We start from the raw sequence: 21973 nt of genomic DNA, 5'->3' as shown, positions 1-21973 counted from the left end.
ACAGACTGATGGTCAGACAGAAAGGGTGAACCAAATCCTGGAGGATATGCTGAGAGCTTGTGCAATCGATTGTGGCAAGAACTGGGATAAGCACCTCTCCTTGGCAGAGTTTGCTTATAACAATAGTTATCAATCCAGCCTAAGGATGGCACCCTTTGAAGCTCTCTATGGAAGAAGGTGTAGGACACCACTCAATTGGTCTCAACCTGGAGAAAGAGAAGTTTTTGGACCTGACTTAGTGACTGAAGCCGAAAGGAAGGTCAAACTAATCAGGAAGAATCTAGAAGCTGCTCAGGCCAGGCAGAAGAGTTACCATGATAGAAGAAGGAAACCTCTCCAGTTCGAGGTGGGAAGTTTTGTATACTTCAAGGTATCACCCACCAAGGGAGTGCAGAGGTTTGGGATCAAAGGCAAGCTAGCCCCTCGTTACATTGGACCTTATGAGATCATAGAAGCATGTGGACCTGTGGCATACAAGCTGAAGTTACCTTCAAAGATGTCTGCCATTCACAGTGTATTCCATGTATCTCAGCTGAAGAAGTGTGTTCGATTGCCGACCGAGATCATAGCAGAGCCAGAATTGGAGATAGAGCCAGATCTATCGTACCAAGAGTACCCCTCCAAGATTCTGGATTGCAAAGAAAGATCAACTCGGGCTAAATCGATCAAGATGTACAAGGTCCAGTGGAGTAATCACTCAGAGGAGGAAGCTACTTGGGAAACCGAGGAATTCTTGAGATCCAACTTCCCCGATTGCCTACCTAAGGAAGCTGGTACGTAATCACCCCCAACCCCTCCTCCTGCCCTTCGAATCTAATTTCCAAAAATATGATCTTAATTCAGAATGAAGTAACTATGAAGTAAAACTTAATAAGGGCTTCCTTATGAAGTTGCAAAGAGAATGACGTTCGAAGAGCAGTTTTACCCTAATAATAACAATAATCACCCAATTCCTATAAGTCTCACCCTTCGCTTCACCCTGGGAGGACTCTGGCCCGAATCTCGGGACGAGATTCCTTTAAGGGGGGAAGGCTGTGACACCCCAGTGTCACCTAGGGTTTCTCTTATAAATGCCAAACCAAGGACCATCATTTTATGTGAACCAAAGTAAGCATGAGCATCAAATTAACTTAAGAACAAAGAATTCACCAAGCATATACTTAAAAGTATCATGATCAAAACAAATGGGTCTTTCAAAAAGGTAAGAATGTTGTAACCCTAATAAAAACCCTAAGTGAGCCCCATGAGCAAAATTCAAAAAAAAATAAGGAAAAGGGTATGAAAAATTTAAAATTAAGACTTGAGCCAATTATAAACATTGAAGTATATTTAATAAGCAACAAGAAAGGTTGAGAAAGCTTGGCCAAAATAACTCAAATAAAACCCCAAATCAAGCTTCTCATGTGGGGACTTAATGGGAATTCTGAATTTCAGAATTCTGAAATTCAGACCTTGAGCCAAAGATCAAGGATGTTCACCTGATCCCTAACTCGAATCCTAATGGCCCCATTAACAAAAATGTGCCTAATTAACCCCTCTGTCATGTGCCAGGAGATGGCATTGGGATGCGTGCCTCGGACACGTCAAACCAGAGATTTTCTCCCTGTGTGTGGTAGTGAGACAAACAGGATTTCTCCCCTCTCTATCTCCTAATCCAGTCAGTGAAACTTGCTAGCCTCCACACATAAACGACAAAGGGACCTGAGAGGAAGAGATATTTCAACGGGATCGTGGCCTTAATCTCAAAGATTTGGGCCCAATCCGCGTTTGAACTTGACCTCTCTCTGCGCTGCCTCGTGCTCGACGCTGTGCCAGGCGCCAGAGCGCGCAATAGCGTTCGCCGCGCACGCCCCGAGCGCATGTCAGAGCCCCGCCCTCGGTCGTGCTCGCCCGTGCCTATAAAGCCTCCCCAGGCGCGCCCCACTTCACCCCGCGCTCACCTTCACCGGCCAGCCCCCTCTCCTTAGCTCAGGCGAGCTCAATTCTGCCCACCATTGCAGCCAGAGCTTCAGGCCACCGTGGCCAGCCCACTCCAGCCACCCCCAAGTCAAGCCAGTGCTTCGGCTAGCTCCGCCAGTGGCCCGTAAAGCTTTCCAAGCCCTCGGACCAGGCCAGACTTCACCGGAGGCCCGAGATCGACCTCACCGGACTTCGGTCTTTCGCCGCCGCACGTGGACAGAGCTAACTGGTGAGTCCCCGTCCAATTCCTTGCACCTATATCTTCTCCGGCATCCCGTGAAGCTCTCTAACCCGTTCAATCGAACTATCTCACCGTGAGCAGGCCGGACTCCTCGCCGCAGACGAGCATCCCCGCCTGCGCACGTGGACCGACCAACTCCGACCATCCCCGACGGCGACCCGCACACTGTTGTGATCCCCGAGACCTCCCCTACGTCCTCGACCACTTCACTGGAGCAATCTCGCTGCCGGTAAGCCCCTCCGTCCTTTCTTCCGCCACAGTTACTGTTTAAGTTAGGAGAAGGACATCGGGTTAGGATTTGAAGAACCCGAGGGGTTTTCTGTAACGTCAGTGACCCATGTGAATAGTAGCCTAGGGACTGATCCGCGAAGAAAACTTAAAAACCCGCCAGGGACCCCAGTGCAAAGTGGTTTTCCATTTAATCAATTCTGTTAATCTTTTTAAAATGACCAGAGAACTTAGAAAACCCATAACTTGATGAATTCTTAATAAAAAGTTGTCAAACTAATTTTGCTAGATCCTGAATATTATGAACTATCATTTAAAAACGATAAACCCTATGCTTTCTGTTCTAAATTTTAGAGTTTAATTTTAAAAACAGAAACTTACCAAACCTAGTTTAATTAAGGAAAATTAGTTTTTCTTCTGTACTGAACCTAAGAAAATTTGTAGGTATTCAAACCTTATTTAGACACTGTTTAAAAATAGTAGGAACCCCAGCATTGGAAAATATGATGTAGATATTCATTTAAAGCTATTTTGCCCAAAACTTAGGAAAAATCAGAAAGGCATTAGAAATTAATGAACAGTGAGTGAAATTATTTTTCCTAGTTTGCTTAAGTAACAAAGAACCTAGGAAAAATAAAGAGACCATTAGTCCAGATCAGTTTTTAATTTGAATGCCTTATTTAGCCTTATTTGAACTGAAAATCAATTATTAGAGTTACAAAACTATACCCAAAATGGATAATAAAAATACAGTGGACTTACAACCACCAGAGCCCCACTACAAAAATAAAGAACACCTCAGCCCAACCTTTTAAGTAAGGAAAATAAATATAATATGCTAATAAGGTATTTTCCAAATAAATCATGAACAACCCCTAATAATGTGATAATGGGCAACCAAAAATTAGCTAAGTCCATAATGAGATAAACCACCAGATAAAAATGCAAACCCATGAAAAAGAAGCAAACTCATACCTATTGCTAGTGTTTTATGAGAAAGGCCACTTAATTCAAATAATGCATACCACCCCTTCCCTTAAGCAAAAAGATGCCAAACTTCAGAATGATTGCTCTTGCGCAAAACAATAACTAAGAAAAATAAGAACTTTGTTGTTTGATATTTTTCAACTATAGTGGTAGTAGAAAACACCTATTTGGCTAGAAACTTGAGAAAACCATAGAAAAATAATTAAAAGGTATTAATGACTAGAAATTTGTATCAAGTCATGTTATAACACCTGAAAGCTAGCAAAAATAAGTTTTAGAGAACTACCCACTGTTAAATAATAGTTGTAGTTCAAAGCACCCCTTCTGCCCTAAAATTTGATACTTTTATCTAGAGAAAACTACTCACTTTCTGATCCCCAATTTTTGAGACAGAGAAACATACACCAGTACCAAGCCACTGTAATTTTTGCAGAAGTTTTGGACTTTTATTAAAGCAACTTGTAGTTCAAACCCACTCCAAAGCATTTAAGAGAATAAAAGAAAAGGAAAGAGGAAATAAACCTCACCCCAATAAGTCTAACTTGAGTACTTATCAATTCTCACTAAGACTTAAAAAGAATTCAGTGGAACCCCAAGAATAAACCTACCACTTACCTTAGCTAAGTTTAACCCAATTTACCAAATATACCACCCCAAGGGTCTTACATAAGTAAAGTTAACCTTGTTTAACTCAAGTAGATCATACACCGTCAAAAGTTGTAATTTCTAAAGCACCTATCATATCATGCATGTATCTTACGCATTGCATTCATTAGATTGTAATCTTGCCGACGGAGAGTACGTGCTCATCCCCGAGCAAGGACCTGTCCAAGAGGAGGACCAGGAGCAGGCTTCAGAGGCTGCTATTGAGGATCTCCCCGCAGCCCCAGCAATTGAAGGCAAGCCCCGGTTTTATGCATAACTGTATTATTATATGCTACTTTATTACACTTAATGCTTGTAGGATTGTAATGTGCACTTAAGTGTAGGAGTTGCTTGAAACCTCTAGTTGCATGAACTTAGGATTCCTTTTTGAGATGAATACTAGTATGCTAGGTCGAGTAGCTGCTTGCTAATCAGGATCTCGGTAGAAGTCGAGTGATTTTTCTAGCACTCGCGCGAGGTCAGGAATTGATTGTATTCATCTTGATAATGGGATATATGTTAGTCTATGGACTTGGATCCGGGGAGGATGCCTTGTCCATGAGACGGGAAAAAGGAATTAAGGATCAGTGTGTGGATACCTGAGTCAAGCTTTTGAACGTACTAAGCACATGCCGGGAAAAATGGTAACCGGTAAACCTAGTACCTGATTGAAGCGCGGACTTTATCCCTCATGCGACCTGAGACTGGGTCTCCCATGCTAGCTATGGTGGGTACAAGTGCGGTCACTGCACGGCGGCAGCCGGGGTCAGTGGAGCATTGTATGCCAAGGCGGTGAGGCCTGGACGCGAACGGGGAATCGATGGGAACGGTTGTCATGTGTGGGGTCGGAGTACCCTGACATGCAGTGTGTTTAGGTTTACCTTGCAATCGTCTGCTTCTCGCAGCTAATGAGACTGCTTGACCCCTTGTACTGCATCGAGTAAGAAGTGAAATGAGGTTACATGAGATAACTTGTTGATTGAACTAAATGATTGTTACCATGTATGCTTAGAAGGAGCAAATCTAGCTAAGTTAATGATGATAGAATTTGAAAAGCTAAAAATGGATTTTAGAAACAGCTAGTGATTTTGGCAAACCAAACCCATCAGCCAAACAGCTGCATAGTCTAGAGGTTGAGGAGTAGACTCCTCACACCGGTTAAGTCTAGCTGAGTATTAGTATACTCAGCCTTGCTTGTGGCATAATTTTTGCAGGTACCATTCAGGAAATGGTTGATGGTGTGACTTGGCCTACCACCCTGCCACCGGGTTGGACGGTCGAGTGGGATGTTGCTCCGGCAGGAGAGGAGCACGAGGAGTAGTGGGCTAGGCCTTGCCCATTTCCTCGATACCAACGACATCGATTATCTACTGCACTTTATTTTGTGAACTCTTATTTGCTACTCAAAAACTCCGATCTATGTAATAATTCAACACTTAATTTGAGGTTTCCTGTTTTATTGTAATTCTTCTGTGACTCACCTTCGAGTGAGACTGTGGAATTTGATCCTGGTTAAGTGGCTCTATCAGACTAGATCTGAAGGACTGACGGGTTATTCCGATTTAAGTGTGTTGCGGCCCCTGAGGCGTGACTTAGGCACTTAAGCTAGAATAATTCGGGTGGTTCTGCCACAAAAGTGGATAAGGGAATTGCCCTACGTCGTTTGGAGCCTAAGAACCCAACCTAGCCGAGCTCTGCATGGAAACACTCCTTTCTTCATGGTCTATGGGTCAGAGGCAGTATTACCCGCTGATCTCAAGTTTGGGGCGCCAAGGTTGATCTTCGAAAGCATAGCAGAAGCCGAAGCTACTAGGCTGGAGGACATTGATGTACTCGAAGAAGAACAGCTAAATGCAGTAATTCAATCAACACGATACCAGCAGACTCTAAGACGCTATCACGACAAGGCCGTGCGACAACGATCCTTTTCAGTGGGAGATCTCGTCCTCCGCCGAATTCTAACGGGGGAGGGACAACACAAGTTGTCGCCCTCATGGGAAGGACCATTCATAGTAGCAGAAGTCACTCGACCGGGATCATATCGTCTCACTCAAATGGACGACACAGAAATTGGGAACTCCTGGAATATAGAACACCTCAGGAAGTTTTACCCCTAGCTGTATTTCAAAAGCTATTGGGACGATAATGTACTCTGTAAAAGGGGGAATATGTCATCAATAAAAAAGGGCTTCAAGAATACTCAGTTTGTTCATGATTGACCAGCATTCTTATTTAACTCGGGGTGACCACTATGCCCTGCTAACGGAGCAATCGGCTTAAGTCGGCAACGACTTAAGACAGTGCAACATGCTCGTGCTTACTTAACTCGGGGTGACCACTATGCCCTGCTAACGGAGCAATCGGCTTAAGTCGTCAACGACTTAAGACGGTGCAACATGCTCGTGCATTACTTAACTCGGGGTGACCACTATGCCCTGCTAACAGAGCAATCGGCTTAAGTCGGCAACGACTTAAGACGGTGCAACATGCTCACGCTTACTTAACTCGGGGTGACCACTATGCCCTGCTAACGGAGCAATCGGCTTAAGTCGGCAACGACTTAAGACGGTGCAACATGCTCGCGCTTACTTAATTCGGGGTGACCACTATACCCAGCTAACGGAGCAATCGGCTTAAGTCGGCAACGACTCAAGACAGTGCAACATGCTCACGCTTACTTAACTTGGGATGACCACTATGCCCTATTAACAAAAGCAATCAATTTAAGTCAGCAGTGACTTAAGGCGATTTCACATGCTTACGATTACTCATATATAGGGGTGACCTCTATATCCCATAAACAAGTTTCAAAATCATCACACAACATTTTACTCCAGCAAATTTATGTACTGCCAAATTCTAAAAACAATAGGAGAGTAACAATATCATTCAAATGCCGAACTGGTGTCCTCTAACAAAATATCCGATCATGATAACCGCGCGCTCAAAGCACGCAAATATTTCTCTATTTTGCAATATCTTTCTCAGGAGCAACCGACGAAGAAGGGCGACTTGAGGAATCAAGAGCAGCGTTCACGTCAGTCCTTATATCATCAGGAACAACCACGCCGGGTCTCCTCATCAAGATCCGCCTCGCGCGAATGGCTTTATCCATGGCTCTGTCGCGCTGGGCCCTCAGAGTAATGGAAGTTTCTTCAGCAACTTTGGCAGCCAACTGAGCGGTCTCTAGCTCCTGGGCGATGGACTTCTTGGAAGCACGGAGTTCTTTGATAGCAGCATCCTTAGCCGATATCAACTGCCGGAGACGGATCACGTCATACGTAGATTCCTGCAGCTTACAGCGATGGTTGTCTAACTCCTCCATGGTGAAGCGATGACTCCTCTCCAGGATGGTCAACGAGTTGCTAGAATCACGATATAGTCTGTCAAGATTATCGCGAGAAGCAACAAGGGCACGTTTTTCTTCCTGCAAACAAGAATCAACTCCTTCAAACATCAAGCAAGCAATAAGAACACAACAATACAAGGCACAGTTTCATAAGTCACCTTTTCAGAATCAAGCTGAGCGCGAAGAGTAGAGTTCAGCGTGTTAGCATCATTTAGAGCAGCAGAGACCTGGGCCAGCTCAGTCTGGCTTTGAGAATACTTTTCCTCAAAATCAGAACACCGCCGGACTAGTTCGGCCTGACCTTAAGAATGTTTTTCTTCAAGAGCGGAAATTTGCCGAGCCATATCTGGCGAGAGACAATCAAGCAAAAAGGGTCAAAGTGTAAAGCAGTTCAATAAGGTAGACGAAGAGAAGCAAAAGAGCACTAACCAGCATTTGTCGCCTCCAAGTCAGAGACACGATGTTGAAGCAACACCGGATTCCAACGTGCCAGAGAAGAAGCTCCTTCTGGAACAGAAGCACCTTGCAACCTCAGCTGACTAGCCATCCCGTCCACCAATGCCTGATATGGAGAACAGATGAGTGTAATGACAGCAGTTCGTACGGTGTAAAAGTCAGGCTAGAATATATCACAGTACCTGGAGGTTGGAGAAGAACGAAGGGACTCCCAAATTGTGAGAGATCAATTGATGACTTGGCATAGGGTCGCCACCCGAAGCAGCTCGCAATGAACCAGCAGGAACCAACTCAGTGCCATCAACAGAGCCCAAAACTTGGTCGGCGGGAACGCTAGCCTCTAAAGCGACTCCCTGGCCCAAAGCTTGGGCTACCACCATGCAACCAGAGTGTGGAGGAGATCCCACGTGAACATCCATGGAAGTACAAGAGGGAGACCCCGCTCGGACACCCTCGGGGGCTGGGACATAGTTTGCGCTACCCACTTGAGCCGGATCATCTCCGGCAGTAACCTCGGGGGCTAGGCAGTGGCTTGTGCTTCTCACCCGAGCCGAATCATCCCCGGCAACATCCTTAGGGGCTGGGTAAGTGTCAACACCATCCTTGAGGACCAAGTTCTCTGCAGTAGCCGCCTCTAAGGCTGAGGGTCCCTCAGTTACTTCCATGGGAACAAGACAATCCAAGTCAGTTTCCTGACCCTCAAGACCGCGCTCTAAGGTCGATGAGGCGCGGGACGCTGCCCGAGATGACCCCAACCCGGCGTCGAGCACATCAGCACAAACATCCGTCGCACCATCATCCGCTGGCTCTGATAACAGATCCTCTGGAACCATATCTTCAAGAGTTTGATCAAAGTTCGCCAGGGACAATTCTTGTAGACCAATGAGGGCAGACAGAGCAGGAGAAGGAACTCCACTACTTTCCCCACTGGCGACATACTGTCGACTGTTCTTCCGAGTCAAAGGGACCTCATCTTCTTCCTCCCCGTCGTTTTCATCAGCAACACAAACAACACCCCCATTGGGATCAGCAGCAGATGGAGCACCCCCATTGGGATCAGCAGCAGATGGAGCACACCCATTGGGGTCAGCGTCAGTAAACTCAGGCACATGCACTTCCTCAGCAGCGGGAACCGAAGGACCAACGTCCCGATCCAAGCTAGATACTCGCCGAAGACGTCTCTTTTTCTGCTCATCAGCAGGAGAATCAAGTTGATTGGCTTGGCAAGGGCGTCTCGGGCGAACACTGACAGGTATCTGAATATCCAAGGTTGTACCAGCTTCTGGGAGAGGCGCCACCACCAATGTCCCAGCAGGAGCAGCATCAGAAGAGTCCTCAGCCAGCATATCAAGCATAGCACTTATCTCTGCATCACTAGGATCCAAAGGCACCTCAAAGTGGACCTGCCGTTCATCATCAGGAATTCCCCCGAGCGAGGCAACCAAAGCGCTAACTTCTTCGGCAGAGGGTCGCACTCTAAGGCCCAAACCGCCATCAGCGACAGGTGGATTCGACACAAAAAGAGTGAAGGCCTTGGAAGGGGGCAGGTTCCAGGCTGAGTATGCCACTGGGGCACCAACATTTGATACCTTGCCTCTAAGAATCATCTCAAGTCGGTTCACCGAATCTACAATGGGAATTCTTCTGTTGGTAACCCGAGTTGAGTCAGCTAGACCTCGGTACAGATAAGCCGGGTATGCCCTGTCCTTCAACGGCTGAATGTTCTTGAAGACAAAATCAGCAACCATAGCCTCTGAAGTCAGCCCCTCTCCTTCAGCAGTCCAACTTCAGCTAGCAAAGCCCCTGCCTCAGCCACCTCCTGATCCGTGGGGGACTCGGTCCAACTCAGAGTGCGAACATCCGGCTGTCTCCCCGACCGTGGGGGGAGAGAACTTCCATGGTTCTCAACAATAAACCACTCCAAGCGCCATCCCTTGATACTATCCTTGAGAGGGATTTCAAGATAGTCAGTCTTCCTCCCACGGCGCATCTCCAAACTAGCACCCCCAACCCGCTGATGCTGCCCCCCGGCCATCCCAGGGCGACAGTGATACAAGTACTTCCACAGTCCAAAATGTGGCAGGACGCCAAGAAAAGCTTCGCATAAATGAACGTAAATGGAAATTTGCAGAATGGAATTGGGATTCAGATGGGTCAAATTAAGACGATAGAAATCAAGGAGGCCGCGGAAAAAGGGAGAAATAGGAAGAGCGAGACCATGGAGAAGAAAAGGAACATAAATCACGAATTCGTGGGTATCCTCTGTCGGAACAGTGACCCCGTGGCAAATCCGCCAAGAACAGAGCTCCCTCAGAGGAAGGACCCCGATGGACACGAGATGGAGAAGGTCAGGCTCGAAGACAACAGACATATGGTTACCTGCGAAAGGCAACTGGCTGTTGGGGTCGATGGGGGGAATCACCGTAGCGGATGACTCGAGGCCTTTCGCTTGGGCGCCATCTCAACTCCACTAGCGAACAGATCGGGAGCCAAATTGCAGAGAGGATCTGGAGGCAGGAAAGCAAGAACTAGGGCGCGGAAAGCAGAGGTGGCTGAAAGCGCAGTACTTATGGGATATTCCCGAGTTAGATACCGTTTCCAAAAAGCGCTCAGTCAGCACCCAGCGGTTACTTCTAAAACACCGGCGTGCCATGTCATCACCCGGCGGTTACTTCTAAAACACCGGTATGCCACGTCATCACTCGACTATTATACTCAAAGTGGCCGACGCAGCCCGTTCTAACTCGGCTGTTACTTCTAAAACACCGATGTTACCACCAGTCGCTCGACAATTATCTCTAAAACGCTGACGTCGTCTTCGGTCGCTCGGCAGTTATCTCTAAAACGCTGACGTCGTCTTCAGTCGCTCAGCAGTTATCTCTAAAACGCTGACATCGTCCTCAGTCGCTCGGCAGTTATCTCTAAAACACCGACGCCATTGTCAGTCGCTTGGTAGTTACCTCTAAAACGCCAATGTCGTCATAAGTCACTCGACTGCTACCTCTAAGAGCGCCGATGTGGTCATCAATCATTCCAACGCTGGCGTGGTTTCGACATCACTCGGACGCTATTTCAAAAGCTTAGATGTTGACAATAATAGCTCGTCCATCACCCCTAAGAGCGACGATATGACGCCCGAGTTACTCAGTTACTACTCCAGAGGAATCAATTTCACAAATAAGGCAAACGGAGGAATGATTCAAGAACTCTAAGTTATGCCACAAACATAACAGATAGAGAACATCACGGGCAATAAATATCACGACAGAGATCAACTGACTACGAAGCAGAATAATCGACACAGGAGGAGACGAAATCATCCTTCATTAAGGGAAGTCACAGTACTTACAAATCAACTCATTATGAGTTGATACTTCCCTACTGCTACTACTACTACTACTACTACGCTGCACTATACTACTCTACACTACTAAATACTACTACATTATTTTATTATACTATACTAACATCTAAAGACTAGTGGTATCTAGCCACTGGCCTTGTTGCTGCCCTTGCTGCTGCCGCCGCCGTTGCTGCCCCTGCTGCCGCCGTTGCCACCCTTGCTGCCGCCGTTGCCGCCCCTGTTGCCGCCGTCACCGTCATCGTCAGCGTCGTCACCATCGCCTCCGTCGTCGTCGTCGTCATCTCCGCCATCGCCGCCGCCGCCCTCCTCGGACGAGTCCTCCTCATCTGAGGAGTACTCCGACTCATTCGAGCCCTCGAGCCCGGAGCGCTCGACAGCCTGGATGTAAGTCCAGACCTCCGCGGCAAGCCCCTGGGAGTCGTCTGAATCGTCAGACGACGCTGGGGGAGAGACAGGAGCCGGAGACCCCTCGGACTCGGAGGAGAAATCCTCCTCCGAGTATTCCGAGTCGCCGAAGTCCTCCGATGGAGGAGTTGGCTCGCGCTTGTGTTTGTTGCTCTTGCCCATGGTGGAAATGAAATGAAAGGAAGAAAGCAAGCAGCGGAGAACAGCAAGAGATGTGAAAAAACTAGAGAAGCAAAGACACTATTTATACAAGAAGAAGGCAACCGCTCACCTCCTACCACGATCACTGAACAGTCGCCAAACATTCAATATACGCTTCAACCTGTCTGAAGATACGTCAGACGGCTGACGCCGTTTCACGCAACGCAACACCCATTGGGACTCCAGTCAACTGCGCGGGCGATATGATTACACCCGCCGTCACATCACAATACTACTCAGAAGCAGCCGGCTAAAACACTCAGCGTACCAAGCCGTCCCTTGCTCGCACCCATTGGGGGGGACGCCCAGGAATTATCAGTATATTTTTCAAAACTGTCACATCCGTGCAAGGCATGCAATGAATACCTCAAGACAAAAATGAGATACCAGTAAGGATCAAAGGAAAGCCAAATATAGCCGGTGAAGTACAAAATCTGACCGACAGAAGCGACGCGAAGACTAGCCAAGGGGCGTCCATCAAACGTCCAATCAGTCACAGATCAAATAAATTGCGCCACCTAGCAAGATATGGGCAGATCACGAACTCGGCCTCAAAGACAAAATACATGCTGACCTCTAAAGCATAGTATCAATGACATAATGCTGACCTCTAAAGCATAATATCGATGACATAATGCTGACTTCTAATGCATTCGAAAAAAGAAAAGATGACTCTCAGCAAAAGGACACGAAATGAAGACCTTCGAGTGGATTATTTTCAAAAATCCACTCAAAGCTCGGGGGCTACACCCATTGGGTGCACCTTCGGTGCACCCCATGAATCACCATTTCAAGTCAAGACAATGCCAACTTCTAAGGCATATGGCAAGATTAAAGACAAAGCTAACCTCCAACCAAAGTGCAAGTGGGAAATAAAAATGATTTCTGATGAAGACCTTCGAGTGGATTATTTTCCAAAATCCACTCGAAGCTCGGGGGCTACACCCATTGGGTGAACCTCCGGTACACCCAATGAAGTTCAGGGTCCTGCAATACGAAATGCCGACCTCCAAGGCACGAGTGTGAGACAAAGCTCTAGTTTTCAAGTGATCAAAGCAGAAGAAAACAGTAAGAAATTGTTTTTACCAAACTGCCCGGAAAGCATTTCTTGTCATAAACAAAGACCGCAAGCTGGACCTAGGATCTTTGAGCCGATTATCTCAAAATCAACCCAAAGATCGGGGGCTTGTGGGGGACAGATATCCCCCGGGTCCACTGGAAGAATAAAAGACCTCACGAAAGGCCCAAGGGCCCAATAGATCGTAAGGTCACTCCTTCATGGGCCTAGGGAGGAACAATCAGTAAAGCAGATTGACATAAGGCCGGATCGGTGCAAGCCCGGATGGCCCCACAACGTTGAGCAAGCAACCACAACAGAAGATCCGACTTTCCCGCGCTGGATCCCCGTACAACGGAACCAGGCGAAGATAAGTTGGCAGAACTATAGGAAGATAGACTCAACCAATTCACTATCTCTTAGGTGCAGTTTGTTATCTCATCTGCATGTATTGCCTCACGGTCAAATATATAAGGCCTAGGGGGCGCCCCTTCAGAACGATCGATCCCACTACTCAGCCATCCACCCCAACTCTCTACGTTCTAGCTTTAGAGAGCTCCCTTGTAACCCATTACATAAAGCATACTCGCCAGGACGTAGGGTGTTACGCATCTCAAAGTGGCCCGAACCTGTAAACACTGTCCATTGTTCCTCGTGCATCTGGCACGAACCATTTAGCTACAGTCGGCGACACCGTCCTACTCCTAAAAACACCTTGAGGGGCAACCCCGGGTGTGCGGTCGGACCCAAAACACCGACACCTGCACCCCAACATGTTGTACCCTTCTTTGAGCCTCCTTCTGCTTCTTGTTGACTGGTGCTGAGCATGAACCGCCTGTTATTGGGAGCACCAGCTTCGTAGCCGAAGCAGCTTCAGCTTGGATGTTGGACGAAGCCATCAGCTCAATAGTGGAAGTGAGTTCACCCTAGGTGGGCGCCAATGTTGGGGACTTATTCTCAAATGCTTCGAATCAAGAACAAGGCAACACAAAGTATTAAATGTTAAAGTCCTTCGTCCTTCGAAGCATTATTTCCCTTAGGATATAACGATCTTCGGACGAAGGTCATGAAGGACGTACCTTCATAATCACAGTTATAATATAATGAAAGATAAAACATATGAAACATGTAAGGTTATATGAACAGACATATAATGTTATTCATATGTTATCATCATATAAACTTGGATATTAAATATAATATTTAATTACATTTATACCTTCGACTTGACAGAAGGCAAAAATCCAAGCGTGGCATGCGAGCAATTACCAGATAGCGTGAACAGTACAGGGGTACTGTTCATCTATTTATAGGCACAGGACGCAGCCTGTGGGGAATTACATTCATGCCCTTTACAAAGGTCTACAATCATAATACAAATTATCATGGGCCGATTGGTCATTTCATCTTTAAGTCGGTGCCTTTGGAAATGTACTCCGAAGCCTTCTGATTGGTAGCTTCGGCTTTGTGTCAATCTTCCGAAGGTGTTTCTTCTTATGGGACCTTCGGCGACGAAGCAGACCCCAAACATGTATCATGTGCATGAGGGCTAACAACGCTACGGGTTTCAAAATTAAAATTCTTTTGGATCAGCGCAAAAACATTTTTCTTTGAGGACGGCGGACCGTCCCGGCCAGATGGTCGGACTGTCCGCGACTCTATTAGAGAGGTCAGCTAGTCGTCTGTCTCTGCCTCCTTGTGGCGGACCGTCCGCATAAGAAGATTCGAGTTTGGGCAGGGACAGTGTGTTTTTGAGACTTTGTACTATAGACCCTCCAGGGATTTTAGCCGGTCGGTAAGTGATCTATGTGCGGACCGTCCGCCATTAATGGCGGACCGTCCGCTCGAATAGCTGAGACTGACCATGCACTCTGTTATTCAAGTTTGTCAGGTTCCGGACCGTCCGGTCCCGGTGGGCGGACCGTCCAACCTTGACTTTTCTGACAACTTTGACAGGTTTCAAACGGTCGATATAGTTGTTACTGGTACAGCGGACCGTCCGGCCATAGGGCGCGGACCGTCCACGTGTGCGCAGAAACTGTGCTAGTTGCACATAACGGCTATATATGTGTTGAGGGCTATAAATAGAAGTGTAGCTCATGTGTGGGAGCTCTGTTGGCCATTTCTAGCACACATTGAACTCATTTGTGAGCCTCCCACTCAAACACTCACACTAGTTGATTGAGATTGCATTCTAGTGAGTGATTGAGACACTCTAGTGCATTTACATTCATTGTGATCTTTTGAGGCACTAGGTGATACACCAGGCAAGCGTCATCGACTTATTACTCTTGGAGGTTGCCGCCTCCTAGACAGCTCGGGTGTTGTCTCCATTGAGCTCTCCATGAAGATTGTGGAGGAGCCGTGGGATTGATTGTGAGGGGTTTGCGCCTACCTCGCTGGAGCGGCAAAGGCGACACTAGTGAAATCGAGGTATTGAGTGAGTTCTTGTTCGCTTGGCTCAAAGATCAAGCCGTTTCTTGGTAGAGGAGCAAGTGAGAGCTTGAATTCCACCTCAACGTGGATTAGGGGTGAACGGCAAATCACCGATACCACGTGATAAATCTCGGTGTCTTTCTCTCAACTATTTTACATTATTTACAAGTAGTTGGTGACTTATTTATTGTTTATCTTTGTCGCATTAGATTAAATTGCTCATTACATTTTGTTGTTCCATCAAGGCTAGAAATATTTACATCTCTTATTGTTTTGATTAAATTTGTCTAATGTATTTTATTTTAGTCAAAACTGTCTATTCACCCCCCTCTAGCCGGTGTCCTAGATCCTACAAGTGGTATCAAAGCAAGGACTCCATTGATTGTGGATTTTATCATCTCGGAGTTGGACAAAATGGCTAATAGCAACACTGTGCACATTGGGAAGCCGCCGCATTTTGATGGGAACAATTATGACTATTGGAAAATAAGAATGTCAATGCATCTTAAAGCTATGGGGGAAAAGATTTGGCCAATTATTAGAGATGGATTTCTTGTATTGAAGGAAGATGAATCGTCTCCCAATGATCATGAGAATATTCTAACCAATGATCAAACAATGAATGTATTCTATGATGCATTAGACATAAATGAGTTCAACCACATCAAAAATCTCACAACCGCTCATGAGATTTGGACAAATCTAATGGAAATTCATGAAGGAACCACAATTATGAAGAGTGCAAAGTTGTATGTATGCAAATGAAAGTTTGAACAATTTCTCATGAAGGAAGATGAAAGTGTGTCTGACATGTTTAATCGCTTAAATGAGATAGTGAACGAGCTCAAGGGACTTGGTTTTAATGTACCGGATGTGAATTTCACTCACAAGTTCCTTAGATCTCTTCCGGAAAAATATGAAACTATTGGGACCATGTTAGTAAGGAGTGATTTGGCCACCACCTATCCAACCGAAGTATTGGGAGAAATTCTTACTCAAGACATTCAAGAAATCTCAAGCCGAATCTATGAGTTTGGCTAAAAAGGTGAAAGGGGAATCAATAGCTCTCAAAGCTAAAGTTTCAAAGGCAATTGAAAATGAAGAAAGTGAAGATGAAGGAAATGGAAGTGAAAGCGATGAGGAATTTGCTCTCTTTGTGAAGAAATTCAACAAATTCATGAGGAAAAAGAAGGGTCAACTTAGAAAGGCACAAACATCAAGAAGAAATGTCTGCAATGATAGAAAATGCTTTGAGTGTGGGGAACCTGGTCACATTGCCATAAATTTTCCAAGCAAGAAGAACAAAGGTAAGGATGTAAATGATAAGAAGAAAAAAAGTTCTACCACAAGAAGAGGGATGGCAAAGCCTATCTAGTCAAATGGGATTCAGATGCAAGCTTGGATAATGATGATGATGATGATTCTTCATCTAAACTAAATGCCATAATTGCAATCAAGGAGGCTCCCTCACTTTTCTCATCTCCTCATTGTCTTATGGAAAAAGGAGATGCTAAGGTAAAAATCATAACCGACTTAAATGGCATTGATGATTATGATGACATTGATGATATTGATGATGATGGATATTCTTATGATGATCTTGTTAGAATGTTGGGTGAGGTCGATGACTACATGCACAAAGAAAAAGAAAAATTTAGGACCTCGAAGGAACTATACAAAAACCTTCAAGTGTCTTTTGAGGAGCTCAAGACTTCCCACAACAATTTAAAAGAAAGTTGTGAGAGCCTTATGGATTCTCAAAGCTCAACTCTTGTGCAAGAAGTTGTGGTGGTCACCAAGTATTTTGGAATCACTTGTGACTTATTTGATAGCTCTACAAGTGATTCACAACCTACTAATTTCATTTGTGACAAATGTAAAATTTCTCTTGAAAATGATGATATTAGTTGTGATGAATCAAACATCATTGTTGAAAATGAAGTTTTGATAGGAAGAGTAAATGCTCTAACTCATGACTTAGAAAAGGCATATGGTGGAAAAGCTAAACTTGATTTTATCTTGGGAAGTCAACCTTGCTCCCTTAATCGTGAGGGTCTTGGGTATCTTCCTAAAAAAAGGAAAGAATGCATTTGTTAAGCAAAAGACCATGTTTGTGAAAGAATGTGACAAAGTGTGTCACAAATGCCACAAGAAGGGACATGTCAAGAAAAATTGTCCTAAATTCAAAAATATATCCTTGCCATGTTTTGAGCATTGTTATGTCCTTTCACATAATGCAAAAGGTGTACATGCTAAGTTTGTTGGCACTTCAATTGTTGGTACCAAAAAGAAAGAAATTTGGGTGCCAAAATCCTTGGTCACTATTATCCGAGGACCCCAAACAAATTTGGGTACCTAAAAGAGATTGATTTCCTTTTGTTGGTAAATTACAAGGCGAGAGGAAATCATTGGGTGTTGGATAGTGGGTGTACTCAACATATGACCAGTGATATGAGAATGTTCACCGAAATGAATGAGGAAGGTTGCTCAACCTATGATAGCATCACTTTTGGAGACAATCGCAAAGGAAAGGTTAAAGGTTTGGGTAAAATAGCTATTTCAAATGATCATTCCATTTCAAATGTACTCTTAGTTGAATCTCTTAACTTTAATTTGCTATCCGTAGCTCAACTATGTGATTTAGGTTTTAGTTGTAACTTTATCGTTGATGATGTTCTCATCTCAAGTGTTGATGGTAGCAATCTAATATTCAAAGGTTTTAGACATTAGAATCTTTATCTTGTTGATTTTTCATCTAATGAGGCAAAACTTACAACTTGTCTATTCTCTAAGGCTTCACTAGGTCGGCTATGGCATAGGAGACTTGGTCATGTTGGTATGAGACAATTGAATCAACTATCTAAGCATGATTTAGTTCGGGGGTTGAAGGATGTGAAATTTGAAAAGAACAAATTATGTAGTTCATGTCAAGCCAGGAAGCAAGTGGCAAATACTCATCCCTACAAGTGTCAAATGTCTACTCATAGACCATTAGAATTACTTCACATGGATCTTTTTGGACCAACATCCTTCATTAGTATTGGTGGTAATTCCTAGTGTCTTGTAATTGTGGATGATTATTATAGATTTACTTGGGTCTATTTTCTTCGAGATAAATCAAATGTATTTGAAACCTTTAAGTCATTTGCTATACTGGCCCAAAATCAATTTGATTTTGATATCAAGAAAGTTAGAAGTGATAATGGATCGAAATTAAAAAATGCTAAAATTTATGAATATTGTGATGACAAGGGCATTAAACATGAATTTTCTTCCAAATACACACCAGAACAAAATGGAATTGTTGGGATGAAAAATAGAACTCTTATTGATATGGCTAGGTCTATGTTAGCTGAATATAATGTACCAGACTCTTATTGGGCCAAAGCCATTAATACCGCTTGTCATGCATCAAATAGATTATATTGTCACGAGCTCTTGAAAAAGACTCCCTATGAACTGCTTATTGGAAGAAAGCCAAACATTTCTTATTTTAGGTTGTTCGGTTGCAAATGCTATATTTTGAGGAAGGGTAGTCGACTCTCTAAATTTGAGAAAAAATGTGATGAAGGCTTTCTCCTTGGATATTCATCAAATAGCAAGGCATATAGAGTTTTCAACAAAACTCATGGGATCATTGAAGAAGCATATGATGTAGAGTTCAATGAAACAAATGGTTCTCAAGATGAAAATGGAAACCTGATGATGTTGGTGGAGTTCATTTGAGAAATGCTATGAAAACTATGGCTATTGGTGAAATAAAGCCAATAGAAGACGATGATGATAGTATGGTTGTCATTCCATCCTCTTCAACTATGAATGAGGAAATTCAACAGAGCCAACATAATGATGAAATTGAGGATGATCATGTTCAAGATATCTCGGGTCATGCAATTTCTCCTCAAAATACAACTAGTGGTTTTCAAATTACGTCAAGAATTCATCATTCAATCATAAAAGATCACCCACCAAATCAAATTGTGGGTGATATAAGTAAGGGTGTTCAAACTCTATCATGTATAGCTTCATTTTATGAACACTTCTCTTTTGTATCTTCTATTGAACCTAACCGTGTAGATGAAGCTCTACTTGATGTTGATTGGGTGAATGCAATGCATGAGGAATTAAATAACTTTACTCGTAATGAAGTTTGGGAGCTTGTTGAAAGACCAAAGAATCACAATGTTATTAAAACCAAATGGGTATTTCGAAACAAGCATAATGAAGATAGTTTGGTGAAAAGAAACAAAGCAAGACTAGTGGCACAAGGTTATACACAAGTAGAAGGATTGGATTTTGGTGAGACATTCGCACCCGTGACAAGATTGGAAGCCATTTGAATTCTTCTCGCATATGCTTGTGCTCATAATATCAAGCTCTACCAAATGGATGTTAAGAGCGCCTTCTTGAATGGTAAGATTAGTGAATTAGTGTATGTGGAACAACCTCCCGGTTTTGAGGATCCCAAAAGACCTAACCACGTGTACAAGCTCTCTAAGGCTCTCTATGGGCTTAAGCAAGCTCCACGCGCTTGGTATGAAAGGCTTAGGGATTTCTTGCTTTCCAAAGACTTCAAAATTGGTAAAGTTGACACTACTCTATTCACTAAAAGAATTGGTAAAGATTTATTTGTTTGTCAAATTTATGTTAATGATATCATTTTTGGATCAACTAATGAGCTATTATGTGATGAGTTTGGTAAAATGATGTCAAATGAGTTTGAAATGTCCACGATAGGAGAATTGAGCTTCTTTCTCGGTCTTCAAATCAAACAATTGAAAGATGGAATCTTTGTAAGCCAATCTAAATATTTGAAGGATATGCTCAAAAAGTTTGGATTGGAAAATGCAAAGTCTATTAAGACTCCTATGGCAACAAATGGTCATCTTGATTTAGATGAGGGAGGTGCCATTGTTGATCAAAAACTTTTTCGTTCAATTATTGGTAGTTTGCTTTACATTACCACATCTAGGCCTGATGTTATGTTTAGTGTTTGCATGTGTGCTCGTTTTCAAGCATCACTGAGAGACGTTCACTTAAAAGCCGCTAAAAGAATTATAAGATATTTGAAGCATACCCTCAATATTGGTCCCTGGTATCCCAAGGGTGCTCAATTTGAATTAATTGGTTATTTGGATTCGTACTATGCGGGGTGTAAAGTTGATAAAAAAAGCACATCAGGATGCTGTCAATTTCTTGGAAGGTCTCTTGTTTCATGGTCATCCAAGAAACAAAACTCGGTTGCTCTCTCCACCGCCGAGGCGGAAGATATATTGGCCGGTAATTGTTGCGCTCAATTACTATGGATGAAACAAACCTTATTGGATTATGGGATTTCATTCAAAAATATTGCTCTCTTGTGTGACAATGAAAGTGCCATAAAATTGGCTACAAATCCTGTTCAACACTCAAGAACGAAGCACATTGATATTAGACATCATTTCTTAAGAGATCATGTTGGCAAAGGAGATATCTCTGTTTATTCTATCGGCACAGATGATCAACTGGCGGATATTTTTACAAAGCCGCTAGATGAAGCAAGGTTTTGAAAATTGCAGAGTGAAATGAATATAATTGATCTCTTGAATGTTGCTTGAACATGAGTACATATGTATTACACTTGGTTTGATTACTTTTGATGATCTTTATCTTCTACTTTTGATCACTTACTTTTATTACACGAGGGTAATTTTATATGTGCAAAATACTACTCTCTCAAGTTTATTATATATAAACTCCTCTATACAAACCATAGGATTAATAAAATTATCTATTTTTAGATAAGAATCTATGTTGAAACTCATTATCAATAACTACAAAAGATATGGAAATCACTCTGTCAGGTCGCGGATCGTCCGCCCCTGACAGCGGATCGTCCAACGCTTCGGCTGTGGGACTGTCCGGATGGCCGAGCAGACAGTCTACGTCCATCAGGTCGCGGACCATCCGGTCGTGTTGCGCGGACCGTCCGCCCGTGGGTTTTTATGTTACCCGACGCCGCCAGCAACCTTTCCTCTCCTTTTGCCTCACTCGCTCTCACTTTCTACCCATTATTTTGAAAAACTCTCTGTGTTTGCTGTCCCTTTCGATTTTAAAGCGCGGATTGTCCGAGAATCCCTATAGTGATCACCTACGATGTCTTCCTCTCGGTATTAACATTCTTTATATACTTTCTCAAATTATTGCAATTTTTAGGGTTTAGATAAATTGGTCCATCATCTATTCTTGGATAGATTTTTCTTCAAATTGTTTGGTGGAATTTGATCAGATTGTCCCAATGAACTCTCTATAAAAATTTGGTTTCACTCCTTTGGATATCTTTGTCTAAATGTTGGGATTCATGTTTGGAGCACATTAGGGATCCAAAATCACCTCTGACCTGTTGCGGACCGTCTGCCGGTGTAGCGTGGACCGTCCGGCTCTGGATGCGCGGACCGTCCGGTACACTAGCGTGGACCGTCCGCCCCCCTGACAGATTACCCCATTTCTCTTGATGTCATTATTTTTTTGTCATTATCTTGGTATTGGGATTATTTATATTGTGTTTTTCAGTGGATTTGGTGGTCTCAAGAAGAAGCTGGCAGGCGGTTTCTGTCCAAACATCGTCGTGCAGACGATTTAGACTATAACTCTGCCACAGACTCT

Source organism: Zea mays, chromosome 10, assembly GCF_902167145.1.
Source record: "Zea mays cultivar B73 chromosome 10, Zm-B73-REFERENCE-NAM-5.0, whole genome shotgun sequence".
NCBI lineage: Eukaryota > Viridiplantae > Streptophyta > Magnoliopsida > Poales > Poaceae > Zea > Zea mays.
Note: the sequence above shows the minus strand (reverse complement) of the source record.